At 42.4% G+C, this 7353-nt stretch overlaps 1 pseudogene; it reads right to left on the minus strand.

Annotated features, from left to right (window-relative positions):
* Positions 1 to 5357: 5357 nt before the first annotated feature.
* Positions 5358 to 5793, minus strand: LOC101585177 (annotated as a pseudogene).
* Between the last annotated feature and the right edge of the window lie 1560 nt (positions 5794 to 7353).

A 7353-nucleotide genomic window follows, 5' to 3' on the forward strand; every position in this document is an offset into this window, starting at 1 on the left:
TACTTGGCAGTCTGTTTTTGTCTCAGTACAAGAGTGCAAGTACCCTTCCTTATTGCAAGAGATTCATCTTCTTGTACCTTGTTATATTTTTATTCGTTTTAAAGAGAAAAAAAGATAAAAGAGCAATGAAATAGTTTCAAAACAGGTTAGTAGGATAGTTACAGTAATTAATACAATGCATATTGTTGTCTTCACAGTAGTTATTCAGAGGACAAAACGCAGACAACATAGATAAGGGGTAAAGAGGAGAACAAGGAAATATGAGAATTAAGACATATTACATACAGAAACTGAATAACCACAATTAATGTAATCATTATAGGCCATAACATGAGCTAAGGCAAATAGCAACAAGAATGAAAAATGGACTTGGGAACTGGAAGGAAGGGAAAGAAAAGGGGATTTATAAAAAGAAATAAATAAACGTGCTGCAAAATATACATGTAACTATTTGCCAAGATGATTTATTGTAAATTATATGAACTTAAGGGATGTACAAATAAAATAAAATTTTAAAAATGGAAAAAATAGAGTACAAGGACAATGATTTCTTTCCCCAACAATTTAAGTTAAATATACAACAACCTAGACTCTGTTGCTGTTCTTCCTACACATGCGGCCAGCAGGTTGAGAGCCACTTTCTATATGAGAATAGGACTGACTACCCAATCAACACAAAAAGGAGTGCCTGTCATTCTGGTCTTCTGAATACAGGCTGCTTGTCATGACATGCCAGTTGCTGCTATGCTGTCTCTTGGGTAGATGGTTGTTAAAAAAGAAGGGGGTGGTGAATGAAAACAAGAGACAGGAAAAGGAATATTGTGAGACTGCCTTGCTTCAAGGTTGTATATGGTTAGTTTTTTGGACTTATGTGTAAACATAAGAAGTATATAATTCTTTATGCCTACTTTTAAAATATATTCTAATTTTTAAATGTTTTCTATCATATTCTGTAGAGACTTAAAGTTCAACATATCAATACTTGATGAAAAATACCTGTTCCATGTTATGCCTAACATGTTTGATATTCAGACAGATAGTGAGGTTAAGCTTAACAGCCTAGGTTGTATGGTAATAACAATAAGCTTGTCTTCTGGATAGTTAACAACCTAAGTTTGCAGACCAAAATTAGAGAAAAAGGAGGGCTGCAAGGAAAGCCAACATTTTGGATGTAGACTTCCAAGGTCAATTAAGACTCAGGACATATGAGAAGTTGTACTGTTACATCATGTAACTTGGTAGTGTCCCAAATTTTCTGATCAAGAAGATTATGTGGCCAAAGAGGAAAGTGATCGATGATGTAGAGTGTACCTAAGGAGAGTCACATGGAGAGAAAACATTCTCTCAGGCTTTCACAGAGAGCACATTGGCCAAGCAATGGCAGTGACTCATCCACATGGCTGACACTGACAAAGGTTCTACGATCTGAGGTACAGGATCTCAGGATAAATCCTGAGGGAATTTCACTGACCTTATCAGACCCAAAAGCTACAACTCTGTTACACAGGTCCTGCTTTACCTTGCTCATAACCATCCAGCAGAAAAGTATAAAAACAAAATATAAGAAGTAAAGCCATACTGTTATGTTGAACTATAGGGGACTCAGTTCAACAATTTCTGACTTTGTCAGTCAAACAGAAGACCCAATGCCATTATGGGCTACTGGACTCTTTCAGAATATTTTGCTGAGTTTACACACCTATAATATTCAAATAATGGAATTTAACATAAAAGGGGGATGCAGATGAATGTCAATTTTGTATCTGTGTATTCAAAGGGGTTAGGATAGATATATAGTTACATTCTCTTAAGGAATAAAGGGATTTGTTCTAATGGTGTTTGTAAATAGGATATCATGTCCGCATCTTGTACAGCAATTAACCACTAGGAAGAATGTGTGCAATGTGTTAATTATTGAAACTGTCGTACAAAAAAAATCAAAAAAGAATATATTTTAATTTTTTAAATGTTTTTTCATCATATTCTATAGGGACATAAGTTCAACATATCAATACTTGATGAAAAATACCTGTTCCATGTTATGCCTAAGATATTTCATATTCAGACAGATAGGTTAAGCATAACAGTCTAGGTTGTATGGAAATAATAATAAGCTTCTCTTCTGGATGGTTAACAACCTAAGTTTGCAGACCAAAATTAGAGAAAAAGGAGGGCCACAAGGAAGCCAACATTTTGGCCCTTTCAAGGTCAATTAAGACTCAGGAAATTTGAGAACTTGTACTGTAACATCATGTAACTCAGTAGTGTCCCAAATTTTCTGATCAAGGAGATTATGGGGTCAAAGAGGAAAGTGATCCATGATGTAGAATGTGCCTAAGGAGAGTCACATGGAGAGTAAAACATCCTCCTAGGCTTTCACAGAGAGCACATTGGCCAAGCAATGGCCGTGAGTCATCCACAAGCCTGACACTGATAAAGGTTCTACAAACTGAAGTACAGGATCTCAGGATAAATCCTGAGGGGATTTGACTGACCTTATGAGATCCAAAAGCTACAACTCTTGTTGCATAGGTCTTCCTTTATCTTGGTCTTAATCATCCAGCAGAAAAGTGTAAAAATGATATATAAGAGGTAAAGTCATGGTGTTATATTGAGCTGTAGGGGACTCAGGTAAACAATTTCTGACACTGCCAGTCAAGCGGAAAACCCCTATACTGTTATGGACTACTGGACTCTTTTGGAATATTTTGCTGAGTTCACTCACCTGTAATATTCAAATGGTGGAACTAAACACAAAAGGGGATACAGATAAATGTTCATTTTGTATCTGTGTATTCAAAATGGTTAGGATAGATAAATAGTTACATTCTCTCAATGAATAGAGGGATTTGTTGTAATGGTGTTTGTAAATAGGATATCATGTCTGCAATTTGTACAGCAAATAACCACTAGGAAGAGAATATGCAATGTGTCAATTATTGAAACTGTCCTACCAATTTGATTTGAAACTGTCTCATTGTTATTTGTCTCTCAATAAAATTATGGAGAAAAACACAAAAAGGAATTGCAAGTAGGTTAGGCCCAGTACTGTATTGTAAATCCTTGCATGGAAAAATATCCAGGTTGTCTGTTTGGTTTTCCATGTTTGGAAGCCCTACATGCCAAGAAAAATTAGCTTTTTTGATGATGTCAAACATCTCACTGGCACATGAATGGAGCAGTTGAAAAGTAACCTAGAAAGGAGCAGCAGACCAGCTCTTCTGGTGAACTTCACCTTTTTTGCCAGATTCATGACCCTTTAGACTTAGATGGGGCATGGAGCAGTGCCTAGTGATGCTGCCTTCTTTTACCCACAGGTGACTTGATGCTTGAGTGAGTGCAGAACACTGGTTCAGAGTGTAAACTCTAGAACCCTGTGCAAATTCCACCTCCAAGTATCACACACTCTGTGAGCCTGGGACAGTCCTGCAGGTCCCCAATCTTTACATTTCAGGTAGGTCACTGGCTACAGAGCCAGACTCAGTGCCTCACAGGAAGTGGATGACTTGTGACAGGGACCCAGCTTTGCTCCTGCCAGGTTTGAGCTGCACTCTGTCATGAGTCCCTTAGCCTGTATTCCCTCCTGTCACGTGAACCTCCAAGAAGCATGAATATCTCCCTATCTTTCATTCTGGGCCAGAAAAATGCTCTTCCTGCCTGTGCTGCAGCCAATCATGTGGCTCTGGAGTGCCTCTAGGAGAATCCCTGCCACCTATGTACTAGAGTGATGAATTTGAACTTGCTGCAGTCCAAGACATAAGTGTGGAAGGACAGGGAGGCACTGTATCAGTCAGTGTTTACTAGAGAAACAGATATACACGTATAAAAGAATTTATGGACTGGTTTGTGATGGCATGGAAAAATGTCCTGGGATACAAAGGATACAGAAAAGGCCCTGGAGCTGTGTTTTTTTCCCCATGTGTTAGCCACTTTTATATAAAATGTGATCAAATCCCAATTTACAAGAGTTCAAAAATGCATAGAAAAAACAGTAATTTTTAATTTTATTACAAGTCTTAAAATCTGGGACCAGTTTATTTTTTAAAAAATGGTAAATTCAACCCAGGATTTTTTACAACCAAACCAAAAATTACTACATAGTTCATTAATGCAACAAGTAAATTGGCAAATCCAACCGCAGACTTACAAAGTTAGTATCAGGGTAAGGACACAGCCTGAGAAGACCCAGGCCCCTGAGGCCCGAAAGGAAAGGCATCCTGCCTTCCACGTCGGAAGGCAATTCTGCTTCAGGAGATTTGCATAGAAACAGAAAGCGCTAGAGCCTCTGCAACAGGGGAGAGTGCGCTCAATCCCAGAAGCACGCGTTAAATTGGCGCCCAGATAGAATTTAAGCTGCATTTCCAGTAGAAAGCTGTCGGCAAGCTCTTTGAAAATGTTAGTGGTACGCAGCAGAAGCGCTTGGCCTTCGGAAGGCCCCTCAGCCTCGGGACTCTGGACGCACCCTCAGCCTCTTCACCCGACACGACCACAGGGTGCTGGTTCTCGCCTAGGACCTCCGCGGCCCATCAGTCTGTGCACAGGCGGCTTCAGGGCCTTTTCGCCGGGTTTAGGACTGAACCTAGGGCCTCCAGGGATGCAGGCACTGTGCTGCTGAGTTACCACCTCTTCCGGTTGCAGGCCTTCTGACAGGAGGTCCATCCGGGGACTGTGGGGGCACTGGGGTTTCCTGGGCAACTCCTACACTCCGCGCCGCCTCCTGCCCCTCACAGGACCCCAAACGGGAGGCTTTCCAGGGCGCCTCTTGAAGCTCCGCCGCTGTCTCCAGCGCCCCCTGTTGGACACCGGATGGCAAAGACCGGCGGAAGCAAAGGTCTATGCACATTCACTTCTGCGTACTTACTCCTTCGAGCCCCCTTACCAAGCGCGGGACAAGCAAGAAGGCCGCAGGTCACATCTTCTACAGGAAGAAAAGGATTGGTATACGTGACTCAGCATCGGGAGAACTTTGGAAATAAAAATAGGCGGATGTCCCAGCCATTTTCCTGGAAAGAAATCACCTATTTTGCTTTCGATGACTGAGGAAACACGTTATATTCCTGAGTCTTCCTCTGAGAGAAGTGTTACATTCACGTGAAAGCGACTGTTACATTTGTAAAGTAAAAGGACGAGTCCAGCTCCCATTACCACGCCCTCCTCGACTGGCTTGGGGCTGGACAGTCCGCTCCCTTGGGTACCGCCTCCTGACATGCGGGTGGCACTACCACAAGGACTGGAAATTTCAAGCAAAAATAGTCTAACTGTAAGTGAGCGGCAGCCCAGGAAGCCTGCTGCTGTGACCGCCAAGTTCCCCTTCAATCCGCACTGCAGAGATACAGGATAAGCCACCGTTTTGGTTCCCAAGTTTTGTTCAAGAATTCATAAAAAATATACCAGACAAAGGAGCTTTAATCCTCATCTTCCTCCTCCTCTTCATCCTGGTTAATCTGGAAGTAACGTAATTCGTAACTCTCTTTGCTGCGAGCAACTACGCGCAACCAGTCCCGTAGATTATTTTTCTTCAAATTTTTTTGGTGAGATATTTCAAATACCTTTTTGGAAAAAGGCACCTCAGAAGTCACGGTGATCTTGCTGTTGCTCCTTTCGATGGTGACCACCCCTCCACCGAGATTCCTGGCTTTGCCGTTCACCTTGATTCTTTCCTGGAGAAACTGCTCGAAATTGGCCAGCGTCCATGGTTCCATCTTCTACAGGACGTGTGCAATCAAGGGTGAACTTCAGGACCTGCTTCTTTTCTTTGCCCCCCTTCGCTGCAAGCTTTTTCACCGGCGCCATGGTGGCCGAGGACTCGGAAAGCCTGGAGCTGTGTTAATGTCCAGCGGAAGTCTGCATCAGAAAGCTAAGTGTCAATGCTAGAGGTTGAAGAGTATGCACTAAAAGCCAGGAGAAGACGTCCAAGGTGAAAGTGAAGACTGGAGCTCCACCAAAGCAAAACAGAAACAAGCCTTCCTTTGTTTCCTTTTGTACTATTCTGATGATAATCCTCCCTCGGGTGGGTCTTCTACACCCAGAACTATGCTGAGCCAATCTAGTTGGGCATTCTTTACTCAAGTTGATGCTACCAATCAACCATCACAGAGACTGAGGAGGAAACACCCATGAGTTGGGGAAATGAGCTGATCCAAGTGGGAAATAATAGTGTGCTAGGTGAAGATAGCGTGGCCAACTTAGTGTGGGGAACAGGGACGGATGGAAGTGGTGTTTGGGGATGCAGGGTGAGCTGGGTGCATGAGGAAGGGCTCTACTCCACCACAGCCTCCAAGGCCTCCTTGACACCCCTGGGTCATGCTGACCACACTCGCTACCAAGGGCCTTTGCGGCTCTGTACCTGCCTCCCGGATGCTTTTCCTGTATGTCCACATCCTGAACTCCTCAAGGCCTTCTCAACTTAAATGAAATTTACACTGGCCATGCCTTATTGCACTTCAGCCTGCTCTTCGCCATCAGGCACGTCCATCTTGCCAGGCCCTGATCTCCATCTTCTTTATTCCATCACACTTAACAGTTTCCAGCTGAGTATATAATCAACTGAGCATGTCTGCAGTCTCTCTGTCTCTTGTCACTAGAAGGTATGATAAATGAGGAAAAGGCTCTTTGTTGCACTCATGGTTATGTTTTATTTGTCATAAAAATTTACTGAATGAATGCATGAATGCTGGCCAGAATATATCCCAGGGTTACGTTTTTTGTATATTCTAGAATGACTATGTTACTAGCTTCACAAATGTGATGTTAGCCTAGCACTTTAGAGCCACTTCCATAATCGATTAGTATTTGGCTAAATGAGCAAGTTACATATCTTTTCCTCCAAGATATCATAATGTGTGGGAAACAAAAGACTGAATGTGTTCAATGCTGTATTGAACCTATAAACATAGCTTTGCAAGAGGAGAGACATAGCCTAACCTTAAGCATCTGGGAAAACTTCCTAGATATAGCAAATGAGTAAGACCTTAAGAAGGAGGTACAGAGTGTGGGTTGCTTACCTACATGATTGTGTTGCTCTCCATGTTAGACTATAGGCACCTCTTAATTTTCTAAAAGTATTTATTTATTTATTTATTTTATTTATCTATTTGGTACATGGTCTCACTATACAGCTAGACTCATTGTGATCTTCCTGTTTGGCTTCCCCAGCCCTGGGGTTACAATCATGCACCACCACTCCTGGTTTCAGTGGCCAGCATGCATGCCTAGGGCTCCATGACTGGGATGACATGTGGTACTGGGGATCAAAGCCAGGTCCTTGCACATCCCAGGCAGGTGCTTAGACTGCCAAGCTAACTCCCCGGCCCAGCACCTCTAAATTTGAAGGTAATAGAAATATCTTTTTGG

The sequence above is a fragment of the Octodon degus genome, unplaced genomic scaffold (genome assembly GCF_000260255.1).
Source record: "Octodon degus isolate 3935 unplaced genomic scaffold, OctDeg1.0 scaffold00278, whole genome shotgun sequence".
Classification (NCBI taxonomy): Eukaryota; Metazoa; Chordata; class Mammalia; order Rodentia; family Octodontidae; genus Octodon; species Octodon degus.